Source organism: Odocoileus virginianus, chromosome 34 (assembly GCF_023699985.2).
Source record: "Odocoileus virginianus isolate 20LAN1187 ecotype Illinois chromosome 34, Ovbor_1.2, whole genome shotgun sequence".
NCBI lineage: Eukaryota > Metazoa > Chordata > Mammalia > Artiodactyla > Cervidae > Odocoileus > Odocoileus virginianus.
The window spans coordinates 20,033,781-20,060,723 of record NC_069707.1 but is presented as its reverse complement, the minus strand read 5'-3'; positions in this window follow the sequence as shown (position 1 = coordinate 20,060,723).

Sequence of the window (26,943 nt, the reverse complement as noted above, 5' to 3'; positions counted from 1 at the left end):
TGGAGCCTGGCCCTGGTAGAGAGCATGACAGAGCTAAAGTGAGTGGCAAGGAATGAGTACAAAAAAGTCAGATTCTCAGGGGATGAGCAGGGGCAAGACATTCTAAGGGCAGAACCAGAACTTCTCTTAAAAATTTAGATTCTTAATCTTCCAGAAAATTGGGAAACATACACATACATAATGGTGGAGAAAGTAACTTCAGTTATGAATTCAGTGTGCTTGAAAGGAGAGAAATAAACCAAACATCAACAGTGATTATCTCTAGAACTGTGGGGGGTTTTGTTTTTCTACCTATGATTTTATACTTTTTCTGAAGTTTTCTTCAATGAGAAACATTTTATTTTTACAGTCGTATGAAAAGTGTTTGAGAACACCTAGATGGCTAACACAAGGTCAGTGTTCTCACAGGACTGACAGGCTGGTTGGTGAGCAGACACAGGTCAGAGCAGTTCGATAAATGTGATAAATGGAGTGACAGAGAAGTGCCCAGAGCGCCAGGAATCACCTGCCTGTACCACCAAATCCCGACCCTCTGCCCCCCTCGATGGAGGCTTCACGATGCGGAGGACTTGAATGGTCTCAAGGACAAATATTTAACCTAAATGCTAATTTAACTGATATGCAGAATACATCATGTGAAATCCCAGGCTGGATGAATCAAAGGCTGGAGTCAAGATTGTTGGGAGAGATATCAATAACCTCAGATATGCAGATGATCCCACTCTGATGGCAGAAAGCAAAGAGGGACTAAAAAGCTTCTTGATGAAGGTGAAAGAAGAGAGTGTAAAAGCTGGCTTAAAACTCCACATTCAATAGACTAAGTTCATGGTATCCAGTCCCATTACTTCATGGCAAATAGATGGGTGAAAAAAATAGGAAACAGTGACAGACTTTATTTTGGGGGGCTCTAAAATCACCATAGATGATGACTGTAACCATAGAACTAAAAGACCCTTGCTCCTTGGAAGAAAGCCATGACAAAAATAGACAGTGTGTTAAAAAGCAGAGACATCATTTTTCCAACAAAGTTGGTATAGTCAAAGCTATGGTTTTTCCAGTAGTTATGTACAGATGTGAGAGTTGGACCATAAAGAAAGCTGAGAGCCAAAGAATTGATGCTTTTGCATTGTGGTGTTGGAGAAGACTCTTGAGTGTCCACTGGATTGCAAGGGTATATATCAATCCCAATCTCTCAGTTTATCCCTCCCTCCCCCTTACCCCTTGGTAATCATAAATTTACTTTCTGCAACTATAACTCTATTTCTGTTTTGTAAATAAGTTCATTTGTACCCCTTTTTAGATTCCAAATATGAGTGATGTCATATATTTATCTTTCTCTGTCCAACATATTTCACTTAGTATGACAGTCTCAAGGTCCAGCCATGTCGCTACAAATGGCATCATTTTGCGCTTTTTGTGGCTGAGTAATATTCCACTGTATATATGTACCACATCTTTACAGATTCCTCTGTATAGTGGAGGACACTCAGTACTCTATAATGGCCTATATGGGAAAAGAATCTTAGAAAGAGTGACTGTATGTATCTGTATAATTGATTCTCTTTGCTATACACCTGAAACCAACACAATACTGTAAATCAACTATACTCCAATAAAAATTTTTTTAAGAAAAGGAGGTTGCAGACACTTCTATTTGTGTTTCAGAATCTCACTTTGCTATTTGTAGTGGCCTGTTAACATTTTAACATCACAGAATAACTACACCATAAAGCTCCTGTGGTAAGTTTTCTTTAGTAGCAGATAATCGAAAGAGAAACCCTAAACTGTTTCCAAACCTGATTCATAATCAGCATCTCTATGATTTTTTGATAAAACACAGAGTCCTTGTCCATCCCAGACAGGGTTTTTAAATTCTCTGTTAATTTAATAGTAAATCCTATTTGAGAATTATTCTAGGGCTTCTCAGGTGGCACTAGTGGTAAAGAACCTGCTTGCCAGTGCAGGAGACATGAGAGGCGTGGATTTGATCCCTGGGTTGGGAAGATCCCCTGCAGGAGCATATGGCAACTCACTCCAATATTCTTGCCTGGGAAATTCCGTGGACAGAGGACCCTGGCAGGCTGTGGTCCATAGGATCTCAAAAAGTCAGACATGACTGAAGCAGTTTAGCACACATCCACAGGAACTCTTACTAGACTCTCTGTTGTTAGTAGCCCTTTTTGCCATTAGAATCACCTGGAGAACTTTTTAAACCTTCAGACACCCAGGCAGCTCCACTCCCCAAGATTCGGGTTCATTGATCCCAAGCAAGATGGGGCATCTACATTTAACCAAAAATTCCCAGGTGACACTAGGGTCCAGTCTGGCTAAGGACCACTACTAATTCTTAATTCTACTGCTGTACCAGATAAGGTGTACTGGAAGAAAGTGGGGAGAGGAGAAGGATATAGAGAAATAGGCAGGAGGTGGGCAAGATAGTATCCTGGTTAGCAGGACCAGCTCTGAAATCAGACACACAGGGTTTGGGCTTCACCAGTTATGAGATGATCATTAAGCTACTTAATCTTTCTGAGCCTCAGCTTTCTCACCTGTAAATGAAGTTGATTATGCGGCTCTAAAGTTCTTAGCATCATGCATGCTAAATGTGAGCTACCAGTATTAAGAAAGAATTTTAGGTAGAAAGAAATATTAAGTGTTGCTGGAGGGTGAAATGAGATTAGTCCTAAAGATTTTCCCTGAAATTAGCAACATGAAAGTCATGTTAATCTCAACAAGAGCAGTTTGGGTGCAGCAATACAGAGGAAATCTAAAATTTATTCTGAGCTCCATTTCTGAAATCATTAAGATCTTCAGAAAACTACACACCTAAAGTTGAAAATTGACTGTCTGGTGGAAAGCCCTTCACATAACTTTAATATTGTCCTCATTTTTATGAACTCATAAGTGAAAATGACTATGAAAACACTTAACATTGTGCCCTCCATTTTCAAAAAGAACCTTTTCAAATGGTTGCATGTGTAAGACCTGTGCATTTTTTTGTAAATCTGCTATCAAATACATCTTTATAAAGCTGTACGAAGTGTTAGTCACTCAGCCATGTTCTGCTCTTTGCGACCCCATGGACTGTAGCCCACCAGGCTCCCTCTGTCCATGGGATTCTCCAGACAAGAATACTGGAGTGGGTTGCCATTTCCTTCTCTGGGGGATCTTCCCGACCCAGGTATTGAACCCGGGTCTCCTGTTGCAGGCAGATGCTTTACCATCTGACCCACCAGGGAAGCCCTCACCCCTTAATTTTTTTCTCCTTAACAGAGCCAGGATTGTTTCCCTATAGGAGACCAGACCGAGTCCTGGGAAGCAGTGCAGACAGTGCAGACCTTAGCATTCATCTCAACTCTATTCAGACCACCCAGCCTGTGTCTGTCTTGTCTCTTTGTAGCAGATACTTCTTTTAGGTTGCATTTGTTTTTCCCAGACCCAATACTTGCATTTTCCTCTGATTCCAAGGTCACTGAAACAGGGATACAGGCTTCCCTTTGCTGTCTTTGCCAGGCTGAAATAGTGATCAAGCAAAGATGTACCACTTCCCAAGGTGCAAAACACAACAGCCCAGATGGCCAGTGTGAAGGGAATAAGTAAAAACAAATTCCAGGACTTGGGAGTGGACAGGGAAGGCTGGCATGCTGCGGTCCATGGGGTTGCAAAGAGTCAGACCTGACTGAGCGACTGAACTAACTGGAAGACAAAGCAAATAAAAGCAAAAAAACTTAGTTTTGATACACTAAAAATGCACTTAAAATGGCAAGTATTCTGATACTTACACAATACATATATGCCATGATACTACATGGCAAAGGACTCAATTTAACATATATACACTGATTACTGTTATGTAGATTGAAGTCCAAATACACTGAGTAGGAAGGTAATTTAGAAAGATGTAAAATGTCAGAGTTTAATATTTGTCAGACTTCCTTACTCCACAAAAATGGCCTACGTGAGGAGAAATCAAGCTGGAAAGTGCTTGAACTGTTTATGTTAAATCAGCCTTCCTAAGACTCTTGGACTAATGAAAGCAATTTGTCCATCAAGTCTTTCACCAAGAGATCAATTACATTTTAGGATATGCAATGAATAAGCCTTGGTTTCATCTCTTAAATCAGTTTCACTCTTCGAAATAAGTGGCATTTTTGACTTCTACCATTTGTTAATCAGAACCATAAAAATTAAACCTCAGCAAGTCAAGTAAATTTGTAGACGGGAATTCAAAGAGAGGTCCTCTATCTCAATGAAACACAGAATTGGCTGCCTTATAAAATTAAACATTTGACTTGGGAAATAAATTTTAAAGGAATTATAAACCACTCTGCATTTGCTATTATGCTTGTACTAAATAAAAAGGCAAATAAATGGATCCTAATTATCATTTTCCATTTAACTAAAAATAAACACACTGACTTGCCTCAAAAATTCAACTACTTACTCAATTGGGTACTCTCTTGAAAGCAAATGATTTCTGCTATGTATTTGTACTATGTTTCTCTAAACCTTAAGGATCAAGCTTAATCCTTCTGTTTTGCTTGTTGGCACCACTATGGCTGTAACTGCCCATGCCTTGTAGAATAGGCCTGACTCTACATATGAACTCTTTGAGGGGGTCTTGCTCCAGGCTTGGTACCCCACATCCATTCCAGACTGTGGTCACTCTATCTTCTGAGCCTATGAAACACCTTTACTCACACACCCAGTCTTTGCCCTCTGCCTTTGCCCTCTGAATGCAATGAGCCTTTTGGACTACTTCCTTTCTTTCTTACTCCTGCTCTGCCTCTTGGATGGTGTGCTTAGCTTTCTCTTTGCTCTTTCTTAGCAACCAAAGGCTAGACTCAGTATGCTTCTGTGCCTGCCAACAGCTCCTGGCCTCAGAATGTAAGGTCCCCTGGTCAGTTTGGTGTATATTGAGTATATATCAAGTGCTTACCTGGTGGCTCAGTGGTAAAGACTCTGCTTGCAGTGCAGGAGATGTGGTTTGATTCCTGAGTCACGAAGATCCCCTGGAGAAAGAAATGGCAAGCCACTCTAGAATTCTTGCCAAGATAATCCCACGGACAGAGGAACCTGGTGGGCTGCAATACCTGGTGGGCTGCAATTCATGGGGTCGCAAAATGTTAGATACAACTTAGCGACTAAAAACAGCAACATATATTAACCTCCTCATCTGGGTGAACAAATGGGCCTTGTATTTTTATATTGTTATGCATGCACACACACACACACACACACACACACACGAGTGAAAGAAACTGAAAGTGAAAGCCCCTCAGTTGTGTCCGACTCTTTGCAACCCCATGGACTATACAGTCCCTAGAATTCTCCAAGCCAGAATACTGGAGTGGGTAGCCTTTCCCTTCTCCAGGGGATCTTCCCAACCCAGGGACTGAACCCAGGTCTCCTGCATTGCAGGTTATTCTTTATCAGCTGAGCCACAAGACACACACACACACACACACACACACACACACACACACACACACACACACAAGAATGAGAAAAAAAATTTAACATCCTGTTCTAGAAATCCAACATCCTTTTCAATATTTCCCCCCACTGTCTCTCCTTACACTTGATTTCTCCCTCTTTTCTCCTTTAGCATTTTATTCCATCAATTAATTGTCCTTTCTTTTTTCTTCAATAATTTCTTCTTTACCAAATCTCCCTAATTTCTTATGATTATGTTAGCACTGTCAATAGTACTTGCATGACCTAAACTTGACATCATCTTTACCCTTTCCATCATTCAGACCCTTGTGTGTGGACCAACCTTTCTTTGTTCCTAACTGTACAGCTGCAATAAGGCAGTGACTTTTGGTAAGGCTTTAGTGAAAGGTCAGAATTATGGCAGTGGGGTCTTTTCACCCACTAGGCACCGTGGGGACAGCACCTGTCAACCACAAAGCAACACAGAGGCTGCAAAGTGTTTATTTGGAGTCTTTAGAATTGCAATTTGGGAGACACAGATCTGGGTAAAGCCGACAGTGTTCTGGAGAAGAAAAAGAATCAGGGGCTTATAAAGACAAAAAATCAGAAGGTTGTTAAAAGTTACCTGGTGGGAGCTGTGAGTGACTCTGACTCCAGTCAGCAAACACTTAAGCTTAAGTAACAATGAGTTATTTTAGGATGGGAGGTCCAGTAAGTATCTTGAGATTCTGGATATTCTGGATGACTTTCTTGAGGACAATAAGTTGTCAAAGGTCATACTTCATCCAGGCTGAGATGTGCATACATCACATTTCTTCAATGGCCTACCGGCTCCATTTTAGAGAGCTCTAAGTATTTCTCAAAGTGTGAAATCTCAGATAAACAACAAAACAACTCTATTAACTGTCTGGATCCCTCTTCCCCTCAAGACTCTGTGAGTAATAAGAAAAGTCATACAAATCTCATTTACTTGGGCAGAGGAATGAGGGATCTGTTCGTATGTTTGTAGACCAGTATTTTAGAAGCTGCTGCTGCTGCTTCTAAGTCATTTCAGTCGCGTCCGACTCTGTGAGACCCCATAGATGGCAGCCCACCAGGCTCCCCCATTCCTGGGATTCTTCAGGCAAGGACACTGGAGTGGGTTGCCATTTCCTTCTCCAATGCATGAAAGTGAAAAGTGAAAGTGAAGACGCTCAGTCATGTCCGACTCTTAGCGACCCCATGGACTGCAGCCTACCAGGCTCCTCCGTCCATGGGATTTTCCAGGCATGAGTACTGGAGTGGGTTGCCATTGCCTTCTCCGTTAGAAGACTGAATGCTAAGCTAACCTTGATGAAAGTAGCTCTTTTGCTCCTTTCCTGTTTGTACATTTATGCTCCCCTCTAACCTTGAAAGAACCTAATTATAGGAATGAGATCACTAAGAGAGAGTCAGCCAGCCTGCACGCAACAAAGAACAGAGTCCAACCTCCTGCTTCCATGATTCACTGAGCTTCTTCCCACTTTTTTCCCTTTAAAAACTGTCAGGGTCGAGCAGAATCTTTGAAGTTCATCTTGGGACGCGAGTCCACCTTCTACCTGAATGACCAGCTTTTCTGATTATCTGACCACCTTCTCTTTTTATTGGCACTTGCCTCTCGATTATTGGTTTTTGAGAGGCAAGCAGCCAAACCCGAGTTTGGTGATGTTGAGAGTTGGATGCTGATTTACCTATAGTGAAGTTTCAGATTTTGCTTTTTACATTCTGTTGGAAAGGTTTTGAACATTTTCAAAGGAGGTGAAAGTACATTGGCATCATTATATCAATTAAAAAGAAAAAAAAAACTGTCAAAGGAAAGCCTGTAGGTGATATCCTTTCACAGAAGCCCTTAATAGATTAAAAGGTTGCATTAAAGGGTGTTGAAATCTTGCCCTTAGGTCTATCTAAAGAAAACATCCCCAAATCTAGCCCTGTCAGTATTCCCACCGAGGCTCTTGTGTCAGTTTACTGAGGGATAAAACTGACTCCAGAGAGTTTAAGCATTGGAACAATTTAGGAAGTTGGACTCATCTCTCCCAGTGTTGTTAGAAAGTTCCAAGCCATACTTAATGAAAGTTGCTTTAAAATGTGACCACATGCACACCCTGAAGCAGTCTTCCTCTGACAATTCTCAGAGCTTTTATTATAATGTAGAGTCAGAGCAAACACAAAAGGTCAGATGTCTGCTGTAGGGCTGCCTTAAAAGAGCTCTTCTGAGCTATTTCTGAAGCGGGAAATAAGACCAGGGAGCACCGCAGGGCAAACACTACTTGTCGAGTCGTCTTGTCACTACAAGAAGGTGTCACATTTTTAGAATTTTCCTCTTTAATTGAAACCCTTATCTTTCAACTGAAGACAAGATATTTCATACAGTGATGATTACAACAGTCCATGGGACAACCTTTTTACCCTAGAGTTAAGTGTCTTACAACTTTTATCAAGTATGTTTATTACACAGTTTGATTTGGTGCTAAGAATTGAAAAATTAGTATTTTAATACAGTTGCATAGCAAGTATCTGCTACATTACAGCACATTTCCAACATATTTCATTTCTCTCATTGAAAGCTTCTACTATGTCATTCATATTTTATGTATTTATTGTGAAAACAACAGAGTAGAGAAATAAGCAAAAAAAAAAGTAACACTTATGGAAGGAAACACTACCCTGTTATCCTGGCTAATATTTTGGTATGTAGTATTTTGCCGTTATTCTGTTTTAGTATAAAATATTCTAATCCTTGTTTATGCAAATACATGTGTGTTAATTTGCATTACATATACTAAGACCATTTTTCAGTAATATTAATATATTGTAACCACTTTTTCAAAATGTAGTCTGACATTAAAATTTATAATGACTACACAGTGCCCAAAGGTATGCTTATATATCACTAATCATTTAACTAAGTCTCTACTCTTTAATATTTTGGTTAAGATAGGCTTGCTTAATGCTATGGTAACACATAACTCCTGAATTGTAGCTTTAAACAACAAAGTTTATTTCCTGTCATGATGCATGTCCACTATGGGTTGACTGGGTGTTCAGCTTCATGATTGCACCCCAGCACCCAGGTTTATGCAACAGCCACCGTCAGTTTTTCTGCTTGTAATGAGAGAGGCTAAAGAAAGTTGGGGATGTTGAACAGTAAGGAATATTCTCTTACAATTGATTGGCCAGGGCATGTCACATGACTTCTCTCAGCTAGAAAGAGGTGCTGTGTGTTCTAAGTTGATTCAGTCCTGTCCAGCTCTGTCACCCTATGAATTATAGCCAACCAGGCTTCTGTGGTCCATAGAGTTATCCAGGCAAGAACCCTTGAGTGGGTTGCCATGCCCTTCTCCAAGAAAGAGGTGAGGAAGTATCATCTTACCTTGTTCTCAAAATTCTGAAGATTGAACTGCATTACACCATTGAAAAGTACATTAAAAGTGAATGAGCAACTGGGAAAAGAGTGGCAGCATTTATGACACATGCATTTTAAGAGAAAACTCAAGTCCAGAAATGCTTGGAAGCTGGTCCAGGGAAATTAGCTACCAAACGGCTGACTCAGTGTGACTGGGGCTGAGACTGCGGAGTCAGTCTCGGTGCTGCTTGGGGGAGAAAAACTGATCAGCTCTATCTGTGAAAATGTTAGTCGCTCAGTCGTGTCCAACTCCTTGTGACCCTGTGGACTGTAGCCCGCCAGGTTCCTCTGTACATGGGATTCTCCAGGCAAGAATACTAGAGAGGGTTGCCATTCCCTTCTCCAGGGGATCTTCCTGACCCAGGGATTGAACCCAGGTCTCCCAAATTGCAGGCAGGTCCTTTACTGCCTGAGCTGGGACTGGGACTCAGCTGGTAGAGTCACAGTACTGTTTGGAGAAGAAAAACTGATCAGCTGTATCTGTATTTCCCTTTACAACTCTTTCCCCATATACTTAAATGTTCTCATTGCTCCAATTTTTAAGAAACTATTACCACCAGAGAAAATTTCTTAATTCATAAATCACAGTCTGAGCTTTGTTTCAAGAGTACTAAATCAGCTTTCAACCTCTAGATGCATAATTTTCAACTTTTTGATTACATTTAATTATAGCAATAAAAATACTCTAGGGTTTTAACTTTAGCATATTTTCTTTCTTTCATGAAAAATTGTTCTAAAAGGAAGAATGATAAAAAGTTAATAATTATCAATAACCTCAAATTGAGCTGCATTCTGAACATTTCAAGACAGTTGGCTTCCCTTCATTGAGTTTATTTATTAAGTCTTTGTCCTTTTCTGTTTTTTCAGTAAATTTATTGAAAATTCTTTCTTTATCTCTGAAATGTTTTTATTTTGACTTTGACTTTTTAGCTTTTTATCTTCAAATTTTCCAGAGTGGAATTTTAGACTTTTTCTTTATATCTTGCTTTACTATCGACTTTCTAGCTCAGTATTAAATGTTTTTACTTAAACAAAACCAAGAAGGTTGAGTTCTAATTTGGACCCTTCTCATTATTCAGATTTTTAAATATGTATAACATATATACAATTTCTTTTTTTGTGACTGCAAAAGACAACTTGGAAAGCACAAAAATAATTTTAAAAGAACAAAAATGTTATCCATGATACTATTAACCTGAAAAAATGCAGTTAATATTTGGCATATATTTTCTAGTACTTAAAGAAATTTTTTAAATAGTTGAGGCTATATCATCCATTAAAATCTTGTATTATTCATTGTTTACTTATGAAATTTCCTCATATTATAAACATTATTTTAAATATAATCATAATGGCTGTATGATATTCCATTACACAGTCATGCTGAGTTAGTTTAACTAATGTTAAATATTTATGATATTTTTAGATTTAAAGTATATAACAATTAGTATTAAAAAAAAATCGGAGAAGGCAATGGCACCCCACTCCAGTACTCTTGCCTGGAAAATCCCATGGACGGAGGAGCCTAATAGGCTACAGTCCATGGGGTGGTGAAGAGTCGGACATGACTGAGCGACTTCACTTTCACTTTTCACTTTCATGCACTGGAGGAGGAAATGGCAGCCCACTCCAGTATCCTTGCCTGGAGAATCCCAGCGATGGGAGCCTGGTGGGCTGCCGTCTATGGGGTCACACAGAGTTGGACACGACTGATGTGACTTAGCAGCAGTGTTAAAAATAACACTTTATGCATACATCATTGTGTATCTTTCTCATTATTTTCTTATAAAAGTCTTAAATGTGTGAAACAGAGGGCATGCATATTCTTAAGGCTCCTAACCCTTGTTTGCAAATTTTTTTCTAAATAGATTACACTGTCAGATGAGAATACCTGACAAAAAATTACTTTACCAGAACAACACTGAATATTGTTCTTTAATTATGCGAATAAAATTAGTGAATAATGAGATAATTGGCTGTAATTTCCATTTCTTTGATTACTATTTAAGTTAATTATTATATGCTTTTAAGCAATTTGCATTTCATCTTTTATGAATTATTGCTCATATTCTTTGCCCATTAGCAATGGGACACTGATTCTTGTATTTTCCTTTTAGTCTTATGTGACTGCTATAACACTAACCAGGTGTCATAATGGTGGTAAGCATATTTTTCTAAATTGTTGATTTTTTCTAATTTTGTTTTAAAAATCCCATTCATTTCACTGCTTCCAAGGGAAGGGAAGATGGTGGTAGGGCTCTTTCATAGATATAAGTAGTGCTTTGGACAAAACCCAGTATCTATTTCAACACTCATTTCATATTATTAATAAAATTTTCAGAAAACTTGGAAGTGAATTGATTTTCCCCAATCGGATAAAAGGCATCTATCAAAAAACTATGGCTAACATTACACCAGCTGGTGAAACATTAAAACTTTTTCCTGAGATTAGAAACAAAGAAAAGATGTCCATGCTCTCACCATTTCTTCTTGATATTTACTAGACATCTTATTTACTAGTAGAAAATCTCATGAAATCTACCAAAAAACAATCCTTTACAAGAACTTAGATTTAAAATATTAACCATACCAATTGTTGACAAGGATATGGAAAAATTGAGATTCTTTGGGCATTGTTGGTAATCACATAAAATAATGCAACTTATTTGTAGAATTATTTGTCAGCTCTTAAAAATTTAAATATGCCTCTACCCCATGGCCCAGCATGATGCTTACCAAAGAGAAACAAGAACACATGTCTACATAAAAACTTATACATAACTGTTTCCAGCAGCTTAATTCACAACACTAATAACAATCTAAATGTTCACCAAAAGGAGAAATGATAAGCAAACCATGGTACATTCTTCTAACAAAACACTATTCGACATTGAAAAGGAATGAACTGCTGATGCAGCAGCATAGATGATTTTCAAAACCATTGTTATGAGACAAAACAGTAGTCATGAAAAAGTACTTACTGGAAGATTACATGTAGATAATGCGTAAGAAAAAAAAATTCTTTATGGAGATGGAATTCAAAAATTAGCTCTGTTTAGGTGGAATCGACAGAAAAATAGAATGAGTTAAACTCCTAGAGTGATGGTAGTGTTCTCGATCTTCCTTTGGTGTGCTGATTATACAAGTACATGCTATTGCTAAAACTCTTTGAAGATTACATATAATTTACTGTATATAACTTACATCCCAATTCTAAAAATTAAGAGAGATACCAAATCTATTTATTCAAAGAGAACATTTTGGTAAATATTGAATCCATCATAAATATCTACATTTGTTACACTTTCTTCAAAACTTTGTGTTTTACTGAATCATGTTTATTGGAATTGTCCCCAAACAAATAGCACTATCAGTTCAACAGAGTACATCATGATAGAGTACCATGTGTGTATTTGGATCTTCCAAATTTTAAAAGCCATTTTCCTTCATTCACAAAATAGTTTACAAATATGTTAGCAAGTTATTTTACCTGTTTCTTTTCTTCTCACACAGAGATATTTTATCTATGTACATCATATCTGTTTTTTTTTTTCAGTTAAAAAATAATTTCTCCTGGATGAGAGCACTTTTTATCAAATTATATGAAAATATCATGTAGATATTTGGTCGAAAAGAGAACTCCTTTTCCTGTAAAATAATGCAAAGTGGGTTTTTTTGTTGTTGTTAAAATTGTTTTATTGAAGAACATAATGTGACGATAAGGGACACAATTAAGAATACACTTTCTAAAAGACAGTTAATAAAATAAATCAATGATGTCTCTTGCTTTGTGTCTGCCCCATTGATTACATATTTTAGAGTGAAAATTGTTCAAGTTTGAACCTAAAAGAGAATGGAAACTCTGAGAAATACAATTTTCTTAGATTTTTTTCAATACAATTTCAGAGGTTAATTTTCTAGACAGCAATTTACCTAAAGGATTTTTTTTTTTTTGGCGTAATTACTTGACTAGAGCTTGAATTTAGATGCCATCTGCCAAGAAAGGACTGATTCTCTTTGGCAAGGAAGAATGTCTGAGAAAAGCTTTCAGAGAAGAACCTTTGGGAAGTACATGTGCATGTATGAGATTTTTAGTTTTAGTTAAAAACAAAGCTGTCTCTAGACATTCTTACTTATAAAATATTTCTATTTTGTAAGAGAAAATATTTCTCTTTTGTAGGGAAAAAGTGGACTTGGAGGTTGAAGCCTGGGCATGATAATAAAATAAAAGGAAGATGTTGAAGTGAACTTTGGATCTTCATTCTGATTCTGCTGCAAGGTTAAAAGTAAGAGCAAATGAAGCCAGGTAACAAAGGACTTGTTTTATTCTGAGGTACCCTGCCATAAAATCATAAGCAAAAATAGAGCAATATAACATCAGGTGCTGCTTCAGAAATAAGGCTATATTCACTTACCTCTATGGTGAATAAGAAGGTACAACTGAGAAAAATCTTTCCTAGCTATCCTGAGCACTACATATGAAGCAAAGCATCCTGGAAGCTATTTGTTTTTTTTTAATGTTTTATTGTATTTTTAATTAAATGATGTATTATTATAATTATTGCAACCATGCAAAAATGTATAAATAATCACTGATGCACTTTGTATCCTCCTGAGGTAAGTCAAAGAGAGCCTAATGTTCTAGGTTAAATTTTCCCCAAAACAAAGGCTGAAACAACAATTTGGGTGGATGTGATTTACTAAAGATTTATACCCAGGAGAAACCAGTAAGGAAATGGAGGAAAGAGGATAGAAATAGGGAAAGAGCCAGGCAAAGGTATAATTTCAGAAGTCCCAAACTCCATCTACTCTCACATAAAGCTCTGGAGTGTAAATTATGCCTTGAGAGTTTGTCTGCCTGCAGGCAAAGGCTTTGTGCTCAGCCCAGCACAAAAGTCCATGGGAGAGGGGGTGGGAGAGGTATAGTTGTAACTCTCAAGTATTTCCAGCTCTCTTAAGAATGAGTTAGTCCCCTGCCCAAAGCAACTTTTCAATGTCACTGGTAAGTCTTAGCAGCAAAACATGCCAAAGCTGGGATGGATACACAGAGCTGACACAAAGACCAGGGCACGTGCATAAGGAATGGACTTTGCCTTCCATATCTTTCTCCGTATGTATGGTATAGCAACCCACTCCGGTATTCTAATCTGGAGAATCCCATGGACAGAGAAACCTGGTGGCCTACAGTCCATGGGGTTGCAAAGAGTTAGACATGACTGCGCAATCAAGCACAGCACAGCATATACACACATATACTTTCAAATACATGTATATATATATATATATATACATATATATATACTTGTGTTTTTAAAATATTTATGTGTATATACACAACCACACACACTTGTGCTTTTGTTAAGAAATGAAATATACTATTCACTATTCCTCAATCCATTTACTCACTCACTAATTCAAAAGAACAGATAATTGTCCAGTTCAATAGATATAGCACTAATTTGTTTATTAATCAGTACAGTTCAGTTGTTCAGTCATGTCTGACTCTTTGCGACCCCATGGACTGCAGCATGCCAGGCTTCCCTGTCCGTCACCAACTCTTGGAGTTTACTCAAACTCATGTCCATTGTGTCGGTGATGCCATCCAACCATCTCATCCTCTGTTGTCGCCTTCTCCTCCCGCCTTCAATCTTTTCCAGCATCAGGGTCTTTTCCAATGAATCAGTTCTTCTCATCAGGTGGCCAAAGTATTGGAGCTTCAGCTTCAGCATTGGCCCTTCCAATGAATATTCAGGACTAAATTCCTTTAGGATTGACTGGTTGGATCTGCTTGCTATCCAAGGGACTCTCAAGAGTCTTCTCCAACACCACAGTTGAAAAGCATCAATTCTTCAGCACTCAGCTTTCTTTATAGTCCAACTCTTACATCCATACATGACTACTGGAAAAACCATAGCTTTGACTAAGTAGCAATTTGTTTATTAATAGCTGCATAATATTGCATACTCTTGATGCATATAATTAGTCCAACCATTCCCTAAATAACAGACATTTACTTTTGCTAAGGGCTTCTCTGGTAGCTCAGCTGGTAAAGAATCTGCCTGCAATGCAGGAGACTCAGGTTCAATTCCTGGCTTGGGAAGATCCCCTGGAGGAGGGCACTCCAGTATTCTTGCCTGGAGAATCCCCATGGACAAGAGGAGCCTGGTGGGCTATAGTCCATGGGGTCGCAAAGAGTTGGATATGACTGAATGACTAGGCACACAGTCACTTATTTGGAGGAACCGAGACTTCAGAGATAAGAATAGTGAATCATTATTGATATGTTTTAAATATCAAGAAAAATAAAAATAGCTTATGAATAAATGTTTTTCAAATATTTTAATATAATAAACAATGGCTCTAGAATCCTATGAAACGGTTAAGAGATTTTTCTTTTTTAAAAAGAATTTCAGAATTGATTGAAAATGATTTTTACCCATCTAGAAAGTCATTTGAAGATGATTAAGGATTAGTGTATGGCTTCAAGAGCAAATGACACTTTTTTAAAGAGACTTGCCTTTGAATAGCTTCCAATGTAATAAGGTGATCATTTTTTTGACTGAATAAACTCAAACCATGTATTTGGTTTGGGATCTTATACTAAAAATCTAACTGTGAATGAGAAAAGTTTTTAATATTCCGGTAATCAAATACTGCACTGGAGCTATTTACTGAGTTTTTGTTTCATATAAACATTCAAAGTCATCAAATTTGGGTAAAATTGATTTCGGTTTTTTGCTACATTGCAAATAGCAACAACCTCACAGAAAAATCCGTTTTATTTACATGACATAGAATATGGTGTTTTCACATTTTGAAACTTTTTTCCAAGCAAGAAATGGGCATAATAAAAATAACAGTTAATGAAACTTCCTTGTCGCCAAACCCCATCTTAATTTAGAATAGTAAATAATTCAAATGTTCCCATTTTACACTCTTTAAAAATTGTCATTTTTGTAATAACCCATTGCTTGCTATATATGAATCTAATTTTTATTATTCCAGATCATACAATGTTTCTTGTCTATTGGTTTTTCTCACTCTGTATTTTCTTCATATTCTCCTCTGTCTCCTTAAAATTCATTGTGAGGTTCAGACTTTTGTAAACAGAACTACACCCCAGGGAGATTTCACTCAGATCTCTAACACTCTTCAATTTCTATTACTTTATTTGTTACAAAATTAATGAATAAAATAACCCAAGAGTACCACAGTTCTTGGGCTTCCCTACTGGCTCAGAAGAATCTACTTGCCAATGCTGATCAATGCCGGAGATGTAGGTCTGATCCCTGAGTTGGGCAGATTCTCTGTAGAAGGAAATGGCAACCTACTCCAGTATTTTTGCTTGAAAAATCCCATAGACAGAGGAGCCTGTCAGGCTGCAGTCCAAGGGGTCACCAAGTCAGACACGACTTAGTGACTAAACAACCTTAATACTACATTCAATACTGTGTTCTTGAAAATATTAACAAAATTTAAGGGAAAGGTATAATCTATAGCAAACCACATTCAGTTACTAAATAGCATAAAATCCAAGGTTGTTATGATTATCTTAATATAATCACAGAGTCTAGTTCAGCATTTGTACTCTCAAAAACTATACTGAACAAATAAATGAATTCATTAAACATTTCCTGCAACTACTTCTTGAACAACATTAATTTTAGTCTGTGCTATTTGGTAACAATAACTGTACTGAAAACAAACAAAAAGCCTTTTGTATAACACAAAAGGATACTCTAAGCAATCTGAATTATTAACATTTTCCTGTATGTAAGAAACATACCAACCATTTTAAACAGTTCTAAAAGCTTTGAAATTGAGAGTTTCAGTTATGTAATACAGACTTCACCGGATATTCCACTTTGATTATGGCCATATTGAAATTGCATTTATGAAAGTGAAAGTCACTTTCACTTGCTGACTCTTTCATGTGGCTGACTCTTTGTGACCCCATGGACTATACAGTCCATGGAATTCTCTAGGCCAAAATACTGGAGTGGGTAGCCTTTCCCTTTTCCAGGGGAACTTCCTAACCCAGGGATCAAACCCAGGTCTCCCTCATTGCAGGCAGATTCTTTACCAGCTGAGCCACAGGGGAAGCCCAAGAATACTGGAGTGGGTAGCCTATCCCTTCTCCAGCAGATCTTACTGACCCAGGAATTGAACCAGGGTCTCCTGCATTGTAGGTGGATTCTTTACTAACTGAACTATCAAGGAAGAGCAATTGCATTTATATAGGAAGAAAAAATGAAACGTTTTTTCTTAAAGCCCTCCACATTTGACAACCTTTCCAACCACATTTAGTTTGGAACACTAAGTAAGTCTTAAACACAGTCACTTGTTTAAACTAAATATTTGTCCTGATCAGATAGGAAATTGAAAGACTGTATTTAGATATATAATGTCCATTTCATATAGGATGGTGTCACTCTTAGTGCTTAGGTTTAGTGGCATTACAAAGATGAGAAATATGAGCCAGATACGGTATGGGCAACCTTAAACCAAAATTTTGTCATCTGTAATAATTAGTGATTTTATTTTTCCCTTGACTTAGTCAAAATCCTTTGAGTGCCAGTAAGAGAAACCTACTTAAAGGAACCTATAATTTTTTTTTTTCCTAAAGGAGATTTCTTAGACTGCTGAAATACTTTAGGGTCTCCAAAGGCAGGTAGTTTCCTAGAACCTCACAGAGGACTAGAACAAGGAATAGAAAAGACATCAACCACCTACTTCCTTTAGGGGAATTCTTGGTCAAAACCCAGCAGAGATACCCCTTTTTAAAGAGTCCTCAAGTGTTTCCTTTAATGAAGGAGAGAGTTAGTGATTTAGAACTGTAAAAAAAGACAATTTTCCTGGAAGTTTTTCAACAGAGATTGCTTTATTGTCTTCTCAGAATTACCTCACATAATAAATAATATTTGCAAAGAGAACAGCTACACACTGGGAAGAAGACCATCCATCCCCCAATTTTCCTCATCCTGATCACTGGGGACAAAAGCATTCTGCACAGAAGGAATAGCAATGAACTTCCTTAGACTTTCTCAACAGGCATCAAGTGAGTGGCCCAAACTTTGGGTCTCAAGTCTCTTTTCTCCAGATGGTGGTGCCTCCAACCACAAATATCAAGGGGGAACTCCACATACTCACACTCATCTCTGTCTCTCTTCCTGGACAATCTCATTAACTGTTTATCTTCTTTTTGTCAGACACTGGAAGAGACCATTCCATGGCTTAGTTTTTGGTCCTTATTCTCCTTTCTGTCTATTCACACTGCCTGGGGGTCTCATCCAGTCAGGGAGTTCTGCATCTGGTTACAATGTAGAAGGGTGTGAGAAAGATTTTCCCCCCCTGATAACAGCAAAGGGAAACAAAGATAAACTAAAGTTGCAGGTTTGTAAAATAAAACTTCAAAAAACTGTGGACTCAAATTCCAGAGGGACATGAAATCATCATAGGTGAGCTAAGGGTCACAGAATTTTGTTTCTAGAAACAAGTGCAGACCCAAGAGCAATGAATTTATCTACAATGAAAGGTACTCGAATAGTGGTTTCCTTTCTGGCTGAGAAGGTTTGTCTGAAAAGAAACACACGGAACTTTCAGGGGTAATAGATATGTTCTGTATTGTGATCTGGGTGATGGCTATACTGGTGTATACATCTGTCCCACCTCATTGCATACTGAACTGTATTTCAAGATCTGTGTATTGCATTTCACAGTTGAGAAGAAAAGGAAAACGTGGGAGGGGGTGGATACCTGAAACAAAGATAGCAGAATGATGCTGGTGGTTAGCGAAGCTTGGCACAGAGTATTTAAACACTATTTTTTATACTTGTGTGTTTAAAACTTTCCATGATGAAAAACATTTAAAAAAAATGTCATGTTATGTCATGATGGTGTGATCACTCACCTAGAGCCAGACATCCTGGAATGTGAAGTCAAGTGGGCCTTAGGAAGCATCACTACGAACAAAGCTAGTGGAGATGATGGAATTCCAGTTGAGCTGTTTCAAATTCTAAAAGATGATGCTGTGAAAGTGCTGCACTCATTATATCAGCAAATTTGGAAAACTCAGCAGTGGCCACAGGACTGGAAAAGGTCCGTTTTCATTCCAATCTCAAAGAAAGCCAATGCAAAGAATGTTCAAACTACTGCACAGTTGCACTCATCTCACATGCTAGTAAAGTAATGCTCAAAATTCTCCAAGCCATGCTTCAGCAATACTTGAACAGCAATACATGAATCTCCAGATGTTCAAGCTGGTTTTAGAAAAGGCAGAGGAACGAGAGATCAAATTGCTAACATCCACTGGATCATCAAAAAAGCAAGAGAGTTCCTGAAAAACATCTATTTCTGCTTTATTGACTATACCAAAGCCTTTGACTGTGTGGATCACAATAAACTGTGGAAAATTCTGAAAGAGATGGGAATACCAGACCACCTGACCTGCCTCTTGAGAAACCTGTATGCAGGTCAGGAAACAACAGTTAGAACTGGACATGGAACAGACTGGTTCCAAATAGGAAAAGGAATATGTCAAGGCTGTATATTGTCACCCTGCTTATTTAACTTATATGCAGAGTACATCATGAGAAAAGCTGGACTGGAGGAAGCAGAAGCTGGAATCAAGATTGCCAGGAGAAATATCAATAACCTCGGATATGCAGATGACACCACCCTTATGGCAGAAAGTGAAGAAGAACTAAAGAGCCTCTTGATGAAAGTGAAAGAGGAGAGTGAAAAAGTTGGCATAAAGCTCAACATTCGGAAAACTAAGATCATGGCATCTGGTTCCATCACTTCATGGCAAATAGATGGGGAAACAGTGGAAACAGGGGCTGACTTTATTTTTCTGTGCTCCAAAATCACTGTGGATGGTAATTGCAGCCATGAAATTAAAAGATGCTTACTGCTTGGAAGGAAAGTTATGGCCAACCCAGACAGCATATTAAAAAGCAGAGACATTACTTTGCCAACAAAGGTCCGTCTAGTCAAGGCTATTATTTTTCCAGTAGTCATGTATGTATGTGAGATTTGGACTATAAAGAAAGCTGAGAGCTGAAGATTTGATGCTTTTGAACTGTGGTGTTGGAGAAGACTCTTGAGAGTCCCTTGGACTGCAAGGAGATCCAACCAGTCCATCCTAAGGAAGATCAGTCCTGGGTGTACATTAGAAGGACTGATGTTGAAGCTGAAACTCCAATCCTTTGGCCACCTGATGCGAAGAGCTGACTAATTTGAAAAGACCCTGATGCTGGGAAAGATTGAGGGCAGGAGGAGAATGAGACAACAGAGGATGAGATGGTTGGATGGTATCACTGACTCGATGCACATTGGTTTGGGTGAACTCCGGGAGTTGGTGATGGACAGGGAGGCCTGGCATGCTGCGGTTCATGGGGTCACAAAGAGCTGGATACAACTGAGCGACTGAACTGAACTGAATGCACATATACTTTACATATTTATTATTTTTATTCTATCTCTCTGCCTCCTCTTGATTGTAAGCTCCATGGAATAGGGTGAAGCAAGAGAGAAATCTATGATCTTTTTTTTTACTATCATTTCCCAATTACCTAGAACAATATATTGCACATAATTGGTGTTCTAGAAATATTTGGTGAATGAATAAATGATTTTTCAACCTTATTTTGTGAAATTTCCTTCCATGACAAGCAGTGAAAGTTTCCTACCCTTCGTTTTTGGAGAGCTTACAAAGGGTGGCTCCTCCAGCCTCAAGATTTGTGGCCACAATCTGGACCATCCTCATGAGAGCCTATTACTGCAGAACTGTCAATTCCAACATTTATTTAACTTTTCTTTGTTAATTAGGCATTGAGAGAGCTTATAGAAATATTAGAAAATGTCAAGCATACAGATATCTTCATGACAGAAGAAAATATAAAGAATTTTAAAATAGTTATGCTTTTTTTTCTCATCTTGTATATTAGCCAATTTCTTTAGAGAAACAGAACCAACAGATGTGTGTATCTCTAACTATCTATCATCTATCAATCATCTATTGAGAGACTTATTTTAAGGAACTAGCTCATGGCATTGTAGAGACTGACTGGAGACTCAGAGAAGTCTTACAATCTGAGTCAGTTTAATTCTTAGGTCAGCCAGAAGAACCTAGAGAGGTCAAGGAAAATTTCTGCCTCCCCAACAGTGGCATAAACTTTCCAAACCTTAATCAGTTGCTCTACTGCGACTCTCCCAGTGACAGTTCAACAGGACCACTTTTCCTCAGAGAAGCAAAAGGATTCATTTATTTATCCCTGTTGCTCTTTTTCCCTTCTCTCTCTTTTTCCCGGTCTCCGTCTCTCTTCTGGCTTCTTGCTCCCTCTGGTTCTTACTCTGCTGCTGCTAAGTCGCTTCAGTCGTGTCCGACTCTGTGCGACCCCATAGACGGCAGCCCACCAGGCTCCCCCGTCCCTGGGATTCTCCAGGCAAGAACACTGGGTGGGTTGCCATTTCCTTCTCCAGCGCATGAAAGTGAAAAGTGAAAGTGAAAGTGAAGTCGCTCAGTCGTGTCCGACTCTTCGCGACCCTATGGACTGCAGCCTACCAGCTTCCTCCACCCATGGGATTTTCCAGACAAGAATACTGGAGTGGGGTGCCATTGCCTTCTCTGGGTTCGTACTCTGACTATTGCTGATTTGTTTTTGCTTATATTTGTTGCATATGCATTTCACTTTTTCTCTTCCCGAGACCAAATTTCTCTGCTTGCCCTTCATATATACAAGGTATACTGTGTCTGACCAGCCTCAACCTTCAATATCCTCACTATAGCTGACTTCCTATGTTCTTTGTCTCTCAATACTGTGTTCCTAGGAAGGACTCAAACTAGTTCAACTTGGTCATGTTTTACAATTGTATTATTGTTGTTCAGTTGCTAAGTCATGTCCAACCCCATGGACTGCAGCACACTAGGCTTCCCTGTCCTTCACCATCTCCTGGAGTTTTCTCAAACTCATGTCTATTGAGGCAGTGATGCTATCTCACCATTTCATGCTCTGTCGTCCCTTTCTCCTCCTGCTTTCAATCTTTCCCAACATCAGGGTCTATTTCAATGGGTTGGCTCTTCACAGGTGGCCAAAGTATTGGAGCTTCAGCTTCAGCACCAGTGCTTCCAATGAATACTTGGTCAAATCGTTCATTTGTCTTTGGCCAGAAGGATTGATGATGTGCAGCCTACTGTCTTCTTGATGGGGCTTTGGATGTCATCTGAGATGGGACTGGGGCAGATTGCTAAGAAAGAGAAACTGTTAAGTTGAGAAGTATCTACTAATAAGAACATGCTGCGTTTGACACAGCGAAGTCTACTCAATACTCTGTACTGGCCTGTATGGGAATACAATCTAAAAAAGAATGGATATATGCTTATGTATAACTGATTCACTTTGATGTATATCTGAAACTAACTCAACATTATAAATCAACTCCACATCAAAAAAAAATGAATTTTACAATGTTGAATATTAAAGAAAGAAAGTTTTGTGTTGTTAAAAAAGACAGGAAAAAACCTGACTCCAGCATTTCCTGCCACCTGACTTACCTTATTGAGGCTCAGTTTCCTCATCTGTGGCCTCCCCTGGTGGCCCAGCTGGTAAAGCATCTGCCTGCAATGCAGGAGACCTGGGCTCGATCCCTGGGTTGGGAAGAGCCCCTGGAGAAGGGAAAGGCCACCCACTCCAGTATTCTGACCTGGAGAATTCCATGGACTGTATGGGGTCGCAGAGAGTCGGACACGACCGAGTGACTTGCATTTTCCTCATCTGTATAATATACATTGGTGTGAGGCCTGAGTGAGACAATGTATGCCAAACCCTTAACAGAAAGCCTGGCACAGAGAAAATGCCACTGTGCATCCCAGGAATTTCAATTTCACATTTGCTTCACAGATAAACAAAATCATTCTTTTCTATAACACTCATTTGTCACTTTTTCTTGGGTTATAAATGAAATCTTTTTATTGTTGCTTAAAAAAAGAAGCATCTAATAAAGTACTTTTGACTTTGCTAACGGGTTTAAGAATTTAATACAACACTTAATATAGTACAGTGAGTCTTCTACATAAGAACGAGTTCCATTCTGAGAGTGCATTTGTAAGTCTAATTTGTTTGTTAAGTTCAATAAATTTACTCTACGTACTCAACAAACACAATCGGCTATATAGTCCTGTACAATAATAGGTTAATAGGAGGTTTATAATACTTTTCACACAGATAATACATAAAAACATAAAAAGCAAAGAAAACATTTTTAATCTAGCAGCACACAGTACTTTGAAAAAATCCAGTTAACAGCTGGCATACCTGTGCTGGCATCAAGTGAATAGACAAGAAGAGTTGCTGACTGGAGCGAGGGAGAGGATGTGGGGGTCAACAGAGCTGAAGGATCGTCAGAAACAGGGGACAGAGGGCAAGCTGCAATCTCACTCACACCCAACACTGATGGAATGCACTTTCAGATCTTTGCCAAGTAGCTTCAGTCGTGTCCGACTCTGCGACCCCACGGACTGTAGACTGCAAGGCCCCTCCATCCATGGGATTCTCCAGGTGTGAATACTGAAGTGGGTTGCCATTTCCTTCTCCATTCACATATATAAAAGTTCGCAATTTTTAAAGTAAAATTGTTCACAATTTTTTAAAGTGAAAAAGTTCACAATTTTACAAAAAGTACCTGGATGTAGGTTACTTACTGTACTTACTACAATATTATAATAATGTACCAGCAACTTAATAGAACAAAAACATTTCTGTTGTTATTGTTTTGTCTTTTTTGATAGTAGGCAAGTCTATGAGACTCAATAAAGGAATAAAACATAAGGCCCAATACAACAAAAATAATTTTAAGTAACACAATAATGGGAAAATGAAAACTATTATTTATGGTGTATTTGTCATGCACATACTTGTGCACATCTTTATATATATTTTTTATTAAAAGTGTCCTATTTTCCTAAATTTTTACTTGAATATGCCTTAACCTTACCAAGATCTTTGATCTCAATTTTAAGGTCTGATGACCAGAAGGGCAAAGAACATCCTTTGCATATAAATGTATCATTTTAAAGAGGAATAATAATTTATATTATATTTCTAGTCATTCCTCTTGTTGATGTCTAGAATATATTTATTTGACTTTTGGTCTACCATGTGTGAGGCACAATGCAAAGGTTTTTCCATGTATGGTCTTATTAAATTCTACCCTGAAAAACTGTGAGCTAATATGAAGATTAAAGAAATTTAATAACTGTCTGACACTATACAATTAGAAAGGATTAAGGTAAAAATTAAACCCAAGTCTTTTGACCTCATGGGCTGAGGTCTCCATTAATAAACTTTATTGTTTCTCAAGTACTTTGCTAAGTGGCATTGCTTTAAATGCCTAAAGTTTCTTAGTTTACTACTAAACATTTTGAGTGTGTGTGCCAGAAAATAAGGTAGTGCTTAAATTATAAGGGAGTCAGTACAAAAGGACACAAGAGCTGGTTTTCAGTGGCCAAATTTGAGAAAATTTGAGCCTCAAAGAAAATAATGATAGTAAAGATAACAAACCATTGAGTAAAATAAGAATTATTTTAGTGAGTCAGTGGTAATACAAATAATGAGTAAATAATAGAGAAAGACGGAAAACTCTTCCTAGATTAGAAAGCCAACAAATACATGTGAAAAGAATAGCAAAGTTAGAAAAGTAACAGTGTGGAGATTCCTTAAAAAATTGGAAATAGAATTGCCATATGACCCAGCAATCCCACTGCTGGGCATACACACCGAGGAAACCAGATCTGAAAGAGAGACGTGCACCCCAATGTTCATCGCAGCACTGTTTATAATAGCCAGGGCATGGAAGCAACCTAGATGCCCATCGGCAGAAGAATGGATAAGGAAGCAGTGGTACATATACACAGTGGAAATATTACTCAGCCATTAGAAAGAATGCATTTGAATCAGTTCAAATGAGGTGGATGAAACTGGAGCCTATTATACAGAGTGAAGTAATTCAGAAGGAAAAAATAGCAATATAGTATATTAATGCATATATATGGAATTTAGAGAGATGGCAATGATGACCCTATATGTGAAACAGCAAAAGAGACACAGATGTAAAGAACAGACTTTTGGACTCTGTAGGAGAAGGTGAGGGTGGGATGATTTGAGAGAATAGCATTGAAACATGTGTATTATCATATGTGACATAGATTGCCAGTCCAGGTTTGATGCATGAGGCATGTTGCTCAGGGCCAGTGTACTGGGATGGTCCTGAGGGATCGGATTGGGAGAGAAGGAGAGGGGTGGTTCAGGATGGGGGCACATATACACCCATGGCTGCTTCAAGTCAATGTATGGCAAAAACCACTACAATATTGTAAAGTAATTAGCATCCAATTAAAATAAATTAATTAATTTACAAAAGAAAAAAATGAAAAGTACCATTGACAGTCATCAGAAAACTTATATCTTTAAGCAAGAATTATCAATAGATGCTAAAACTAGTGGGAGATGGAACTTCCCTGGTGGTCCAGCAATTAAGAATCAGTCTTGAAATGCAGGGAACACAGGTTCAATCCCTGATAAGGGCACTAAGGCCCCCACATGTGGCAGAGCCCACATTCTGCAGAGTCCATGTGCTGCAATGAACACATCCAGGGTGTTGCCACTAAGATCTGATGCAGCCAAATAAATTAATAAGTATTTTTTTTAAAAAACTAGTGGGAGAAAGTTCAGGGAATAATAGTATATTTACATTGTCTTAACATATCTCCCTCCAAATTACTTCTCAATTACAAAGAGAAAGATGATAACTTGGAAATAGATAAAACGCAAGTACCTTCTTACCCAAGTGATAAAGATAAATGACACTGTAATGAAACAAATTGCTATCACACACCTATTGATAGATGCCCTGAGAACACAGCATCACTTCTGTGGTGCTCCTGCCAAACACATAAACTGAATCTAATTATGAGTAAACATGGATGCATTTAAACTGAAAGCGTGTCCACAAAATAACAGACCTGTTACCCTTTAAAGGTGTCAAATGTCATGAAAGAGAAAGAAAAGATATGACATTGGAGTGGAATATTTGAGCTGGAATTTTTTTTTATCCTATAAAGGATAAGTTTGGGACTTAGAAGCTCAGTCATGTCCGACTCTTTGTGACCCCAAGGACTGTAGCCCACCAGGCTCCTCTGTCCATGGGGATTCTTCAGGCAAGAATACTAGAGTGGTTTGCCATGCCCTCATCTAGGGATCTTCCCAACCCAAGGATTGAACCCAGGTCTCCCATACTGTAGGCAGATTCTTTATCATCTGAGTCACCGCAGAAGCTCAGGAATACTGGAGTGGGTAGCCTATCCCTTCAACAGGGGAACATTCTGATCCAGGAATCGAACCGGGGTCTCCTGCATTGCAGGCAGATTTTTTACCCGTTGAGCTACCAGGGAACAATTGATAAAATTTCAGTAGGTCAGTAAAGTAAGTAATAATATGGAATAAAGATTAATTTCTTGATTTATATAATTATATTTTGGTTAAATGGAGAAGGAAATGGTGACCCACTCCAACTCTAGTATTCTTTCCTGGGAAATCCCATGGACAGAGGAGCCTGGTGGGCTATGGTCCACGGGATCACAAAGAGTCGGACATGACTTAGTGACTAAATAGCAACTGTAGCTTTCTGACTGACAGAATTATTATTATTTTTTTTTAGGAAACATACACTGACATATCTAAAAAGTGATAGAACATTGTGTTTGACACTTTTTCTTAAATCATTCAAAAAAATAATTTAGTATACATAAACAGTGTGAGAGCACAGGGAAATGACTTACCATTTGGAATATCTGGGTGAGTTATTTGATTTATTCTTGAAACTTCTCTGTTTGAACTTATATTCAAATAGAAAACAAAAGAAAAAACTTTGTTTTGGAGAGATGAATCTGTTTTATACTCATATATTTATATGTATATATTGAGTTATTTTCTACAGTATCAACTCAACATTGAGACTTCAATTTAAAAGACATGTGGATTTTCTATTTTAATATCAAATTTCTCTCCAAAGTTGTTTCATCAGTT